Below are 15,679 nucleotides of genomic sequence, written 5' to 3' on the forward strand. Positions count from 1 at the left end.
CCCCCTGCCGTCCCAGCCCTGGGCTCTCCTCCCTACACCCGTACCCCCTGCCAAGCCAGCCCTGGGCTCTCGCACACACACACCCCATGCTGCCCCAGCTCTGGGCTCTCCCCTTCACCCCCACCAGTGCTCCCCCACCCACACACACCCTGCCGCCCCAGCCTCGGGCTCTGCTCCCTCCACCTGCACCTCCTGCCGCCCCAGCCCTGGGCTCTGCTCCCCGCATCTGCACCCTCCTTACGCCTCAGCCCTGAGTCACTGGTAACTTGCTCCCAGGGCGGGTCATTCAGCAGGAATTTTGGATGTGCACAGAACACAGACAGGATTGGTTCCCACATGGTTACAGAGCTGCAGTAAAGTGGAACAATTTTCAGCTTGTGTGATTCGTGGATATCTGGATGCATATTATAAGACTGTCCTCCATAAATGAGGAAAAGTTAAGGTGCCTTTATTATTATTTTTTTGTTCCACTCTTTGTTTCTATGGGGAATTTGCCAATGCAATATCACGGTCTTCCTTTTAAATAAACAAACAGGCAATGGCTGTTGAAAATAGCAATTCCAGTCCTAAAAACCTCTGGGAAGCATTTCTTGCTCAATTTTATCCTACTTTTTCTACAGGAAATTACAGTGGATCAGTATATTTGATTTGGGAGAAATGAAGTACCAGCTGCCCAAACTGAGCTTGAGCACTCCTGAATTTTGAGGTGTTCAGATCTGGAAGGCAGGTGCTAGATTCCCTTTCTGAATATTAGCTCAATCTGGAAAGGAAAAGTCAATTTCTGCTTCCATGGCTCAGAAGTGGAATTTCTCCTACGTGCCTCATACTGTATCTAAAGCTGCCCAGGTCCAGTAGAGCCTCCCCTCCCTTACTTTGCATTTTAAATTCTAGTGGGACCCACATACGTCCCTTGCTAGGCTTCAGATAGAGAGGGGCACTGTCCATTTAGTCCCCCCAATTCCTTCTTTGGGGGCTGCAAGGTGAGGTCACATCAGTATCCCTAAGCCAGTCTGGGGATGTCTTCTGAAGGGGGTATATGGGCCAAAGCCTTCTACTCCTTGGGCACATTTGTTCCCCATTCACAGTGCCACCCCGCTCTAGCAGTGAGCTCTCCATTCACAGCAAGCTGCACCATGAGGTTTCAGCTACTATACTCCCTCCCCCTCCCTTCCCCGTTGATAGTAGTCAAGGGAATGCTGGGAAATGTAGTTCTTTCCCTGCTCCAGGGCTGGCTCTATAGGCAGGGAGCTAACCAAGGAACTACAGCTCCCAAGGCCTCCTGTTGGTTCTCAGCTCCCAGGCTTCAGAGTAGCAGCCCTGTTAGTCTGTATCCACAAAGAACAGGAGTACTTGTGGCACCTTAGAGCCTAACAAATTTATTTCAGCATGAGCTTTCCTGAGCTACAGCTCACTTCTCGGATGCACAGAATGGAACACACAGACAGGAGATATTTATACATACAGAGAACATGAAAAGGTGGAAGTATGCATACCAACAGGAAGAGTCTTATCAATTGAGATGAGCTATCATCAGCAGGAGAAAAACAAAAACCTTTTGAAGTGATAATTAAGATGACCCAGAGAAGGTGTGAGGAGAACTTAACATAGGGAAATAGATTCAATTAGTGTAATGACCCAACCGTTCCCAGTCTCTGTTTAAGCCTGAGTTAATTGTATCTAATTTGCATATTAATTCAAGTTCAGCAGTCTCTCTTTGGAGTTTTTTTGAAGTTTTTTTGTTGCAAAATTGCCACTTTCAAGTCTGTCAGTGAGTGGTTAGAGAGGTTGAAGTGTTGTCCCACTGGTTTTTGAATGTTATCATTCCTGAGGTCAGATTTGTGTCCATTTATTCTTTTGTGTAGAGACTGTCCCGTTTGGCCAATGTACATGACAGAGGGGCATTGCTGGCACATGATGGCATATATCACGTTCGTAGATGTGCAGGTGAACGAGCCCCTGATGGCGTGGCTGATGTGATTAGATCCTATGATGGTGTCACTTGAATAGATATGTGAACAGAGCTGGCATTGGGCTTTGTTGCAAGGTTAGGTTCCTGGGTTAGTGTTTATGTTGTATGGTGTGCGGTTGCTGGTGAGTATTTGCTTCGGGTTGGGAGGCTGTCTATAAGCGAGGACTGGCCTGTCTCCCAAGATCTGTGAGAGTGAGGGATCATCTTTCAGGATAGGTTGTAGATCTTTGATGATGCGCTGGAGAGGTTTTAGTTGGGAGCTGTAGATGATGGCTAGTGGCGTTCTGTTATTTTCTTTGTTGGGCCTGTCCTGTAGTAGGTGGCTTCTGGGTACTCTTCTGGCTCTTTCAATCTGTTTTTTTCACTTCAGCAGGTGGGTATTGTAGTGTTAAGAATGCTTGATAGAGATCTTGTAGGTGTTTCTCTCCGTCTGAGGGATTGGAGCAAATACGGTTGTATCTTAGAGCTTGGCTGTAGTCAATGGATCATGTGGTGCGTCCTGGATGGAAGCTGGAGGCATGTAGGTAAGTATAGAGGTCAGTGGGTTTCCAGTATAGGGTGGTGTTTATGTGACCATCGCTTATTAGCACAGTAGTGTCTAGGGAAATGGACCGCTTGTGTGGATTGGTCTAGGCTGAGGTTGATGGTGGGATGGAAATTGTTAAAATCACGGTGGAATTCCTCGAGGGGTTCTTTTCCATGAGTCCAGATGTTGAAGATGTCATCAATGTAGCACAAGTAGAGTAGGGGCGTTGGGGAACGAGAGCTAAGGAGGCGTTGTTCTAAGTCAGTCATAAAGGTGTTGGCATACTGTGGGGCCATGCGGGAACCCATAACAGTGCTGCTGACTTGAAGGTATATATTGTCCCCAAATGTGAAATAGTTGTGGGTGAGGACAAAGTCACAAAGTTCAGCCACCAGGTTAGCCATGATATTATCGGGGATACTGTTCCTGACAGCTTGTCTTTGTGTGGAATGTTGGTGTAGAGGGCTTCTACCTCCATAGTGGCCAGGATGGTGTTTTCTGGAAGATCACCGATGGATTGTAGTTTCCTCAGGAAGTCAGTGGTGTCTTGAAGATAGCTAGGAGTGCTGGTAGCATAGGGCCTGAGGAGAGAGTCCACATAGCCAGACAATCCTGCTGTTAAGGTGCCAATGCTTGAGATGATGGGGCATCCAGGATTTCCAGGTTTATGGATCTTGGGTAGCAAATAGAATACACCTGGTCAGGGTTCTAGCCATGTGTCTGTACAGATCTGTTCCTGTGCTTTCTCAGGGAGTTTTTTGAGCAGATGGTGTAGTTTCTTTTGGTAATCATCAGTGGGATCAGAGGGTAATGGCCTGTAGAATGTGGAGTTAGAGAGCTGCCTAGCAGCCTCTTGTTCATATTCCGACCTATTCATGATGACGACAGCACCTCCTTTGTCAGCCTTTTTGATTATGATGTCGGAGTTGTTCTTGAGGCTGTTGATGGCATTGTGTGCAGTACGGCTTAGGTTATGGAGCAAGTGATGCTACTTTTCCACAATTTCAGCCTGTGCACGTTGACGGAAGCAATCTATGTAGAAGTCCAGTCTGTTGTTTCGACCCTCAGAAGAAGTCCATGCAGAATCCTTTTTATTATAACGTTGGTAGGAAGGATTCTGTGGGTTAGGATGTTGTTCAGAGGTGTGTTGGAAGTATTCTTTGAGTCGGAGATGACGAAAGTAGGATTCTAGGTCACCGCTCCCAGGCTGGATCCCCCTTAGCTGCTGCCCCTGCAAATGGGCTGCCCCAAGTACCTGCTTGCTTTGCTGGTGCCTAGAGCCTCCCCTGGGACCGACACATGTTTGTTTTCATCCTCTGAGCCAGGAAACCCACAAAAGCCTCTTCTTTTGTACTGGGGCAGGCAAAAATAAGGTGACACTAAATTATTCTGATTGCTAAAAGCAGATTTAGGGAGTTGTGTATTTTTGAAAAAAAAATAAAAAATAATATCCTTCTAACTAGCAGCATGAGATAAAAAGAGACCACAGACAAACCTTGTCAGTAAGGGCTAATGTCCTAAATGGGAAATCAGCAGTGGCTTGTAGCTGGGGGAGCGTACAGTCTGAATGTGTATGACCTGACCCCAGCCCCCACCCCCACATAGCAGTAGGGCTTGGCACTCTCTCTGTGCATTGGTGTGGTGGCTGAGTGGTTAACCAAGCAGTGACAATTCAATGAGGTTCCCTGTGTCGGTTTCACTCCTCAGGAGGTTCTGCACAATGAAAATTCTGTGCACAATAGTTTAAAATTCTGCAAATTTTATTTGCCAATAAATAAATGTGGAGGCTCCAGCATGGCAGTGGGGAGCACAGGCTCCTGGATGCCCAGAGGTGGGATATCACCCTGCTGCCCCCTCTCCCTTCCAGGGAAACAGACTCTGTGGTGAGGCTGCACCTCTCTGCTGCCTACTCCCGGAGCTCCCAAAAGACTCCCCAGAACTGCTCACGAGGGGTGCATGACCACTCTTGTGGCTTCCCTTTGCTTCCCCATCAGAAAGCCTGAGCAGCTGGCCCCGGGTGATTTGAAAGGGCTCGGGGGTTCCTGCCACCACTACCGGCAGCACAGTGGGGCTAAAGCAAATTCTTGCCCATCCTCGCTTCACACGGCGCACCACTCCCAGAAGCATCTGGCACGTCCCTGTGGCCCCTGTGGGGTGTGTCTCTTGCACGCTGCCCCCACCCCAGTTCCCAACTCTGCCATTGGAACTGCGGCAATGGGAGCGGCAGGGGTGGTACTTGCGGGCAGCGGTGCCAGGGGACTCTCCCAGCCTCCTCCATGTAGGAGTTGTGCCAGATGGGGGTGTGGGTCACTTTCAGGAGCTGCCTGAGATAGGTGCCACATCCCAACCCCCTGCTCCAGCCCAGAACCTGCACCTCATGCACCCAAAATCCCTCCCAGAGCCTGCCACTGTCCCCCTTGCACCCCAACTCCCTCCCCCAGCCCAGATTCTGCACCCCATCCACACCCAAACTCCATCCCGGAGCCTGCCACCGCCCCCCCTGCTTTGTTGGCGGCTTTGTTCCAGCGGCTGGGGAAACACCACAACATTAAAGAAACCAACGGTACCAAGTCCTGCAGCATCACCTGTGGGGTTTCCACAAGAGCATCCATGCTGAGGAGCCAGTCAGCGTGTGACTGTATGACCAGATCAAACGACAGCTGGCTGAGTTCCAGGAGATGAGGCTGCAGCTGGCCGATATGAGCGGGAGCACTGAGTGAAGGGAGGGGCAGCTCCCCTAACATTTTTGCAGCCTGCAGGGAATGGAGACAAAGCAGGGGATGCGGGGACTCAGGGCAGGACCTGTGGATCAGATAGTGCAGGACCACAGTCGATGGAGGAGGAGAGAGAGTCCCGCAAGAGGAAGCTGCTAGTGGGAAGCAGTAAGTGCAGGGTGAAAACCAGCCAGCTGAGAGTCACAGGGGTCTAGAAAATGAAATGGCAGCAGGTCCCATGGTGTAATGGGCAGCACTCAGGACTTTGGATCCTGGGTTTAAATTTCAGTGGGACCTCGTGGAGCAATACTGGTTTCCTGCAAAGCCATGGAACTCAATGTGCTTGGCTCCCCTCCCTCAGGGTGAAATAGAGTGAGTTTTTTCCCTCCTGCTGGGTGACTGATGCCCACTGGAGACAGGTCTTTGGTCCGGCCGGTTCAGTGGGCTGGCTGCTATAGGTTGGGGTCCTTGAACTTAACACTCTGGCTGGAGAGCCCTGTGGGTTGACCATATGGTTGTTTCTCACTGCTTCACCTGATGTTCACAACTTTGGTCCCTGCAGCTGCCACACTCTTCCTCTTCCCCACATGACATTCAAAGGAAGGAGTGCCAGGGCCAGGCTTCATAGTCAGGGCTAGGCAGGAAGGAGGAAGAGTCCCAGGCTGGAGCCCAACATCTTTCCTGCTCTGGGCACCTAGAGCAGAGGCGGCTGGTGCTGACAGCTCCAAGGGAAGGTTTATAAGCCACAGAGCAACCGAGGGCAGGGCAAGAGGAGGAGATACCATGCCTATGCGTGGCCAACAGACAGCCACAAAGACACCCAGCCAGCCTGCTCCATGCCAAGCCAAACGCCCACTGAAGGCCACCCACAGACCAGCATTCGTTCTGCAGCCAGCATCACAAGGTGGTTGGAAAGCAGGTGGGGCCTCTGACCATTCCCACTCAAGGGGCTCCTTTTGGCAGTGGGGCAGGAGATATTTCCCCCATGAGGCTCTTTCCCAGCTGCTGAGAAGCACAGAAGTACCCAGTGTTTGCTCTTGCGGTGAAAGGGGTTAATATGTTTAGGCAGCCTGGCTAGCTCAGCTGGCAGCACCTCTAGCTCTTACTCTGAAGGTTGAAATTACAATTCCCTGTCTGGGTTCTTGGGGCTCCTCTTGAACAATACAACACACAATCTGCCTAAGCCCCCACCCAGTAACCTGGCTAAACTAGCCCTGGCCACTGGGTGCCTCTAAGAGACGATATTTTCCCCACTCACAACCACTGAGTGTAGAAAAGAAACTTTAAGAAAAAGGAGGAAACTCACCTTGTAATAACACCCAATCAGGATTCATAACACAACACTATGAGCAAAACACCCACCCACAGTGCGCTGGGCAGTGGCCTTTGCCTCGGGCTCTTAAATCCAGACACCAAAAGCTCTGTGGATGTGCCCCTCCCTTCACTGCACCTCACCCACAGCTGCTGTCCTGGGTCAGTGAAAACCCACAGTTCACCTCTCACGTCCCGGGGGGAAAGCCCCTTTCTTCCTCCACCATCCGCTGTCTGGCCACATTGTCGGTCACTTGCCCTTCCCCTCTGTCACCGTTCTGCTGGCCCCTCTCTGCTCTGGGACACCTTGTGGTCCACCAGGAGTGGAACAGACTCCCTAAAAGTAGTGACCACCAGAGCCCGAACAATAGCCCCATCCCGTCCACTCGAGGCCACGCCCCTGCACCGAGCCCTTCTCCCCAAGGCCCTGCTCCCATGCTGCCTCTTCCCCCCAAAACCCTACCTCCCGCTTACTGCTATCCGCCCGCTTCCGCCTCACTCCCCCTTACGGTCATTACAAAGTGGCATGGCAGAGCCTTCCCATTTTAAAAGTCCTGGGGTGTTGTTCCCCCCTGTTCAAGCACCTGTGGGGCCCTGCACTTCACACAGCTCTCCCTGATTTCAGCTGTTAGTGAGGGAGCCTCACTGCTAGCGCAGACTCAGCAGTTTCTTGCATGAGAGACACTGTCCCAAAACAGGACTAATGCTTAGAGCTGGTGATCAGTGATTTCAGATCTGTTGGTCTGCAGCAAGACTCTACAGTGAGTCTTAATCAGCTCTGTTATTACACAGGGTATGAACAAAAGGGTCAAATGGTGCCTGGAAGCCTTAAGAAGAATCCACCCCACCAAGTACAACGCTTGTCGCTACCTGCTCTCAACTCCACTGAGAATGTTTTGGGGTCACTCCTCACCATTATCAACCTAGGGAGAATGGCAATTAACAGGTGCTCCAGTGGCACAATTGGTTAGTGCACAGTACTTATAGGGCAGTGCTGAGAGGAGCTATGCTGAGGTTGTGAGTTCAAACCTCACCTGGAGCACTGGTTTTCATTAACCAAATGGCATTGCCCCCTCATTTGGCCCTGTGGAATGTACAATTCCAGCCCAGGGGACACTGAGGCAGGGAAGAAGTTAAAAATGCCCCCTTCACTTATTAGCTCCTCTCCAGAGTGCAGGTCAGAATCTACAATCCTTTCTCCCCCACCAGCCCCTGTGCCAGGATCCCTCCAGCAGAGCCTGGAGTCCTGCCCATGGCATCTGTACTATTGACAAACACTAAGTGACAGGGACAAAACACTCAAATCCTGCCTGGTGCAGGGAGCCAGGTTGAGCTTCAAATTCTGTCGTTCATACATTTCCAGGCCAGGGAATATCCCACAACAGCATTTAATGGGAAGCTGCTGCAGAAACAGTTTACACTGCACAGAGCTGCTATGGAGGAATGGTGGGAATTGGTAACATTTTGAGGATTGTTTGGGAAATGAGCCTTTTTTTTGGTGAGGTTAATAACTATCTCCTCAACTTTATTTACTCCAACTTAAAAATTGGGTGTCACTTGATTTTGCATCTCCCTGTGAAATACAACTGGCACGTGTGGCTTTCTACAGGGGGTCATGATGTTAAAGTTGGGGAATTCAGTCTCTGTACTTCTGGGGGAGTGTTGCTTTTTTAAACTGCCTCACAGCCAGGCACACGGGCGGTTAGCTGCACCCACTGTCCTTGCCAGTGGCCCTTGCTGAACCCTGGGCGGCTGCACTGCCGTGCTGGGGTACTCTGCAGGGGGAGAAGCTGCTGGGGAGCAATGTAGAGCAGGTGCAGGAAGGAGACGGGGTCACTATTCACATTCTGAACTGCAAATTTTCCAAATTTGGGAAAGATTCATAGATTCATCCTCCAGCAAGTGACCCCGTGCCCCACGCTGCAGAGGAAGGCGAATGTCTGAGAACAATTCTAAGGGGAAGGTGAATGCAGAGCTATGACACTGGAGATGCCCAGACCTCCAATGGGGGCAGCATGGCAATTAATAATGGGAAGATCATTTGCAAAATTAGTCGTCACTGACAAGATTTGTCTCTGTTCCTATTTCACGCTGTGGTGTTAGAGGAATCAGAACAGAGTTTTACTATATTAATTAAACACTTAATTTTATGTAACCAAGCCAAAAACTTAGTGTCACCTTATTTTTCTCTGTCCTAGCAAGAATGAATTGAATTTTGTGACTTTCTGGAAAGTGCAGCAAGATTAAATGTGGGGAATTCAGTCTCTGTGTTTGTAATCTGATTGTTTTCCTCTCACAGGTCAGTGCCTGCCTTGAAATACCAAGAGGAATCTAAGGGCTGGTGTACACTGGGCACTTAACTGGCAGAGCGACGTCTCTCAGGGTGTGATCTCCCCTGCAACCCATAGAGTTTAAGGGACCTAAGCCCTGGTTAGATAGTGCTAAAGAAAAGAAAGAACTGTTCTGTCAACGTAGCTATACAGGGATGGGAAAACTCCTCCAGTCACTGTCTGCTCCAGAGAGCTATAGCAGTGTTTTAAGTGTAGATAGAGTGAAACTAGATCTGGCACTAGTTCACACTGTGGATGCTCAGGCACTAAGGGTGCAATAATAACAACAACACTGCAGTTGCCAGGATTTGAACCTGTGCCAGGGAAACCACAATGGATTTGTGGTCTACCACCATAACCACTTGGCCACACTACTTAACATACATTTGTTTCACTACATGATGATTCTGTTCTCACTGAATTGTCATTCCCCATTGTTTGCTCAGACCAGCTTTCCCAGCACATTCATGGCTGTGCATCAGTGTAAGTGTGTCCTTGGCTGAACAGCGAGAATTCCTGCCCATTTCCCTTCCGGCTGGAGCAGGATGAGAGTGTGTTTGTTCGTGAAACGACATTGCTGTAGATAATGTTCTTCATTCCTCACTCTGACAATTCAGGACAGTCTCTTTCCTAGTCAAATCTCCAGCACATCATTCCAATAGCAGGGGGCAGGATTTCTCTGGGGCACTGAAATATTTCCAGGGGCTGTGGATGAACTCAGCCTTGCATTCCACCCTCGATGTTTCATGGATGAACAACAGCAGCAGAAAGAAAGAGCCGAGCCAATATCTCCTGGCAGGATGCAGGTGCCATGTCCCCTCTGTCTGCCCATTGCCATCGCAGGAGAGAAGGGTTCACTGGAATCGAATACCCTGGCTCAGACCAGAGACATAGGGAGGTTTTGCTGTTCATGGATTTGTGCAAAGGAAATTGTGTCTCTGTGTGAAATTGAGGAGAGAAATGAAACGTCCACATGGTGGTCGAATGCTCTAGGGAATGTGGGTGAAGGACTCGGGCTGAGAAATGATTTAACGGGGTTTGTTTCAATTATTTGCCCTGATTAAAAACTATGGCTAAAAGGTAGCTACTGTTGTTAGTACTTGTACCTGTGTAGGGACACCCCAGGGTGTTAAGTCCATTGCCTTCACCAAGGGCAGTTGATTATTTTATCAAGGTACAAATTTCTTGTCAAGGCCTAGACTCAGAGAAAACAATACACTGATGATAAGAAGAAGTACATAAAAAGATTTTGCAGCCACCATGGGCATAACTATGATGTGTCATGTTTCACTTTTATATCTGGCACCACCTTCTTTCCCTTTAGCCTTATAGTTGACCAAGGGCAAACTGAACATCTGTTCAGATACCAGGGAGTGTTTATGTCCATCCCTGCGAGCTACACAGAGGTTTGATGCTGCTGCTTTCAATCCTCTGCCTCTGCCGGGATAAGGAACATTTCAGGCTGTCACTGAACTAAAGGAGGAAGATCATTTTTTGACAGGGAGAGGGACGCCTCCTCTTAAAGGTGTTTGTCTGGCTGGCAGTCCTGGTTCCCAGGTCTTGCCCATGGGCTTCAGCATTTTGGGACCAGTTCACTCCCTTGGCCCCAATGCTGCCCCTAGGGGCTCCCCTCCAGGGGCCCTGGCAGTGCAGTATCTGCCTGCTCGCTCCAGTGGCTGCCAGCCTCTCCCCATGGCAAGGGGGGGCAGAGCTGTGCCTCTACGCTCTGCCCCCACTCCAAGCCCCTGCAGCCAATGGGACGCTGTGGGGGTGATGCTTGGGGCAGCAGCATGCAGAGGCCCCCCAGCCTGCCCTACCTTGGACCCCAGGTAAGTGCCGCACCACTGACTCCCTCCCAGAGCCTTCACCCCCCCCTCCACACACCCCCTCCCACTCCCCAATCTCCCTCCCAGAGCCTGCACCCCCACCCCTCCTCCTATTCCCCCTACCCTCGCCCAAGCCTGCACCCAGCACCCAAACTCCATCCCACAGCCTGCACCCTAGAACCTCTCCCCCACCCAAACTCCCTCCCAGAGACCAGCCTCTCACCCCTTCTGCACCCAAACTCCCCCCAGAGCCTGCACCCCTCCTGCACCCCAATCCCCAGCCCCAACCCAGGGTCTGAATCCTAGACCTCCTCCCGACCATCTCCTCCCAGAGCCTTAGGCAAGTGAGAGGCAGAGTTTTGGGGGGTGGGTTCTGAGTGGTATGAGTGACATTATTGGCCCACTGGGAGGATGGAGGACTGGCACTGGCCCTAAGGTAAATTGAGGTTGAGACCCGCTTTAAGGGATTGGAGCAATGCTGGAGAGACTGACGGGCAGGGAGCTGGGGAGCCGTGTGTGCTCCAAGGAGAGTTGTTGTTGTGCTCTGGTGACACAGAGTAGGGGTGGGGAGTTTGTAAGCTGTGGTGTTTGTACACAGAGAAAGTTTAGTAACCCCTAGGTTCAAAGCTGTTCCTGCTCTGGGCTATACATGACACTCTTTGTTGCGAGTATAGATCAGTGGGTGAATGTTTCCCTGCAGGATAATAGGTTCCTAGTTCCAATCCAAGTGATTCCCTTGAAAAACTTTTTCGAATGAAAATGGATTTCCAGACCCATCTCCAGTATGTTCAGGAGTTCGCTGAATGGGGGGGCGGGGGCTTGAAATCAATTTAAACACTCAGCATTTTCCTATGCAAATGAATGAAAACCTAGCAGAGCTGTCCAGCAGCTGAAATCAGTTCCAGTCCTCGGCGTGTCTAAGAGGGACACTCTGTATGTGAGGCGTGTGCGACACTTCTGTGGTGATGACAGGTGAAAAAATGCTGGATTCAATGAAAGATGAGACCATAGGAGGGGAAGGTGAACGGCAGCACCACACAGGGTCATAACACTGAGACACGGGCTTCACTGTCACTGCCCCTGTGTTTTCCATCATTTATATCCTAAGGAACACACCCTCCCCCCTCCCCCACACTGTCACACACAAACCTTCTCCCCTTGAGCCCAATCCAACCCTCCCCCTCTCCCACACACACTCCATGACACAACCTTTCGGTGACTCACCCAGATGGGGGCTTGTCTCTGCATCTCCCCAAACAGGGAGCAGAGAGCCGAAAGGGCTGCAGGAGACCAATGGAGCTAGGCAGGACTAGAAAAGATTCCCTCCCTTCCTTCTCTCCTCTGAGTTCTGTTAATCCACCCATGGGACGTTCCAGCACTGGGTGGTTCAAAGCACCAACTTTCCCCTCAGCAAATGGAAGGTGGGAACCAGCTCTATCACACAGAAGGAGGCTCCCCACCTTTGCTGCTGCCATTCAGCAGCCATTAATATGGATTGTTAGTTAATGCGACCCCCTCAACCCCTAATTCATCCATGAATCAAGGAGGCAAGCCTTTCAGAGAGGGGTAATGGGTTAGTGTACAGGACTTATAGTAGCAAAGCTGAGGGAGCAATGCTGAGGTTGTGATTCAAACCTCAACTGAAGCACTAGCTTTCTTTAAGCAAATGGGGTTCTGCCAATCAGTTTGCCCTATAGAAAATACATTGCAGCTTAGAAGAACTGAGGTCCCCTTGCTTTACAGAGAGCAGGGCAGATTCCACAGATCTACCAGGCTCTGCTCTCAACCTGCCTCAGGGAGGGGTCAGGCAGAGCCAGAGCACTGCCCCTGACTCCCCCTCAGTCTTTGCTCCCCAAACCAGCTGTGTGTTCACCCTTTCTCTGTGAGACTCAAACCCTGCCTGACTTTCTATATGTTGATGTGGTTTTCGTCTGTCCTATTGATGTGCTGTGGGTCCTGTGATTTTGGTGGATGCCTGGCATAGTTTTGGGTGCGTGTGTGTATGATTTTTTGCATACAGATTGTTTTTGCTTAGTATTCTTTTGGTATGTGGGTTTTGTGCTTTCTTGTTGTGGGCTTTTGCTGTGTTTTTTGGTGTGGATTTGTTCTTTCTATATTTTGTGTGGCTTTCCCTTTTGTGTATATGTCCTCTGTGTGCTGTGTGGATTTGGTTTTTGTTTATGTCTGTGTGGGCCTGTGCAGTCTGTGATTTTCTCTTTCTCTCTGTGTGTTTGTCTCTGTTTGTATCTTCATGTGTAAATTCACTGGAATTTTTCAGAATCTTCACAGCTTTGCCAATTTTCACCAGGAATTTTTCTCCATTAACAAATTCTCACGTGTTCCCTACCAGTTTGTGACCATTGCCCCAAGGGCATGTCAGTCTCAGGGGCCTGATTCCCATTGACCCTTCTCCTTATTGGGATGGGGAACTAGCCAACCAAAAACCCCACTAAATTTTAGTAAAGGCCAACAGTCCCTTACACGAGCCAGCCCCATGGGGGTCACCGATGGCCAGAGAAAGCAGCACATGCTGGTCCCATGGTGTAATAGGCAGCACTCAGACCCTGAATCCTGAAGTCTGAGTTCATATGTCAGTGGGACCTTGTGTGGGTTTGTGGTGAAGCCCTGGAGCTCAAAGTGCTCAAATTTCCTGTCTCCAGTTGTTAAGAGTGAATCTTTTCCTCCTGCTGGGTGACTCACACAAACTAGAGCCAGGTGTTTGGTTGGGATGGCTGCAATGGATGGGGTGCAGAGTGGCTATGGCTGCCTGTAGTCTGTGGTTGACCTGGTTGGTATTCTTGCTGCTTCACCTAATTGCCACGAGTTTGGCCCTGTGCTTTCTGGCACACTTTCCTCTGCCCACAAGGCGCTTGACAAAAGGAGTGCCAGGGCTGGGATTAATAGTCAGGGCTTGGCAGGAGGGAGATGGAGCCCAGCCTGAACCCCTCACACCTCCCTCCTCCGGACACCTAGAGCAAAGGCGGCTGGTGCTGACAACTCCAAGGGAAGGTTTATAAGCCACAGAGCAACTGAAGGCGGGGCAAGAGGAGGGGAGAACCATGCCAATGCATGGCCAGCAGATAGCCACAAAGACCCAGCGAGGCTGCTTCCTGCATGCCAAACACCCACTGAAAGCGACCCACAGACCAGCATGCGAGGCAGCTGCTGATGCTCTGTGGCCAACAGCAGAAGAGGTAGGAAAGCAGGGCCAGCCCCCTGGTGTGGCCTCTGTCTGTTCCACTCCAGTGCTCACTTTTGCAGTGGGGCAGAAGATTTTTACCCAAGAGGCTTTCCCCCAGCTGGCTAGAAGCAGAGAAACACCCAGGCTCCTAAGGTGCTATTTACAACCCCCTCAAGCACAGGGACAGGTGTACACTTGGAAGAGGGAAACTGCTCTACACGCCAGCCTGGGCAGCCGCCCATTATCTTTGGCAAGTCAGGAATGGCAAGGGCTAGACTGGAAGGACCTGTGGCTCATGCCCCAGCTCTGTGACACCCAACCCCCAACTCCTTCCGGGACCTAGCTGAAGCCAGAGCATTGGTCTGAGCGGCCAAGAAGAGGTTCCAGCCCTGAAGGGAGCAGGACTTTCAGCACGAAGGTAAAACTGCAGCAATACAACCTTGAAGAGACTTAAACTCTCAGTCTCTGATTTCAAGTCAGCATCTTATCATTAGGTCACAGGAAGAAAAGCTCCTCCAAACACTTCTTTAGAAAAGGCAGACACTGTGTTTCTCAGGTCTCTACTGAGTGGGGCCGAGACTCTGGGCACAAGAAGTAGAGTTCCAGCAACATGTGAGAATTAATTCTGTGGAGCCAGGTGCAGGACTTAGCAGGGAGGCTCAGGCATGGGGGATTGGGGTGCAGTGGGACGGGCTTTCTGTGTAGGTGAGGAGATTTAGTGACCCTCAGATGCAGGAGAGAGTAAGAGAAGGAGGATTGGCAGTGGCCGTGGAGAAGAAGAGGAGGGGTGAGGCTCTTAGCAAGCCTGGCTAGCTCAGTCAGTGAGCACAGGCTCTTATGGAGGAGCCAGGTTTGAGCTGCTGTCCAGGGACTCAGCTTTCAAGTTGCTTGTGTGCCAGGAGCCAAATGATTCCTGGTGGTGCCAGAGCCATGTGTGGGACAGAGAGGCTGAGACTTGTGGCACCTGCTCTGCGGCAGGGATCCTGGCAGCTCAGACTCAGGGAAGATTCTGCGCTCAGAGGTGCTGACATTGAGAGTTCCTGGGCGGTGCTCAATGCCTGCTCCACCTCAGGCCCTGCCCCCAAACCATCAAATCTCTTCCTACCCGACCCTGCCCACTACTTCTCTCCTCACTCCTCCAGCACACCCCATCAATGGCCAGAGGCAAGAGCACTGAAGAGAAGAGGAGGAGTATCAGCCAGGCCTGCTAGCAGGGGGAGGTGCAGGGCAGAGAGGTGCTGGGTTCCTTTTTTTTTTTCTCTCTGTTGCTTCTGCAGCCCCATGGAGTCGTGACTTGGCTCCTTTCCACGCTAGAGAGAGGAGCAGAACCAGGGCTATGGCTGATCTCTGGGGCACTAGGTGAGTGCCAGACGCTTTAGGTGCGGAAGTGGTTGGTCCCAGGCATCTCTATGAAAGGAGCAGAACAGGATTTACTTGGGGTGGGGAGAGAATGAGAGGGTCTCAGGGGGTTGTAGAGAGGTAGCCCGGGTTAGAGAGTAGCTAAAAACACAGGCTCGCTTGGAACAGGATTTGAAACCTGCCCAAGGGAAACCCTATTGGTGCTTTTCCAACTCCAACGCCTTAACCACTCGTCTATCACAGCTGTGAGAACAAAACTGACCCACGCCAGGAGAAACTGGAAAGAATCAGAATGCCCAGGCATGAAGTCATCGGAACTACAGAATTCCACAGAAAAACCTGGCTCCCAAAGCACAGGGGGGATTTGGGTTTGTTCCTCTGTAGCCACAGTGCAGGTTGCACGAGAGTGCGTTTAAAAGTCTCCCTCCCACAGGGCGAAGGGAATGAGAAATGATTCTCAACT

General features: G+C 50.8%; 1 long non-coding RNA gene and 1 other non-coding gene across 2 annotated transcripts in view; one reads left to right on the forward strand and one right to left on the reverse strand.

Annotated features, from left to right (window-relative positions):
- LOC127040994 (uncharacterized) overlaps positions 1-15,679 on the reverse strand; it is a 213,170-nt gene that overhangs the window by 136,529 nt on the left and 60,962 nt on the right. The window lies entirely within an intron of this gene.
- TRNAI-UAU (transfer RNA isoleucine (anticodon UAU)) lies at positions 7,469-7,562 on the forward strand. The gene is made up of 2 exons: positions 7,469-7,506; positions 7,527-7,562. It is a non-coding gene; the product is annotated as a tRNA-Ile (tRNA).

The sequence above is a fragment of the Gopherus flavomarginatus genome (assembly GCF_025201925.1).
Source record: "Gopherus flavomarginatus isolate rGopFla2 chromosome 13 unlocalized genomic scaffold, rGopFla2.mat.asm SUPER_13_unloc_1, whole genome shotgun sequence".
Classification (NCBI taxonomy): Eukaryota; Metazoa; Chordata; order Testudines; family Testudinidae; genus Gopherus; species Gopherus flavomarginatus.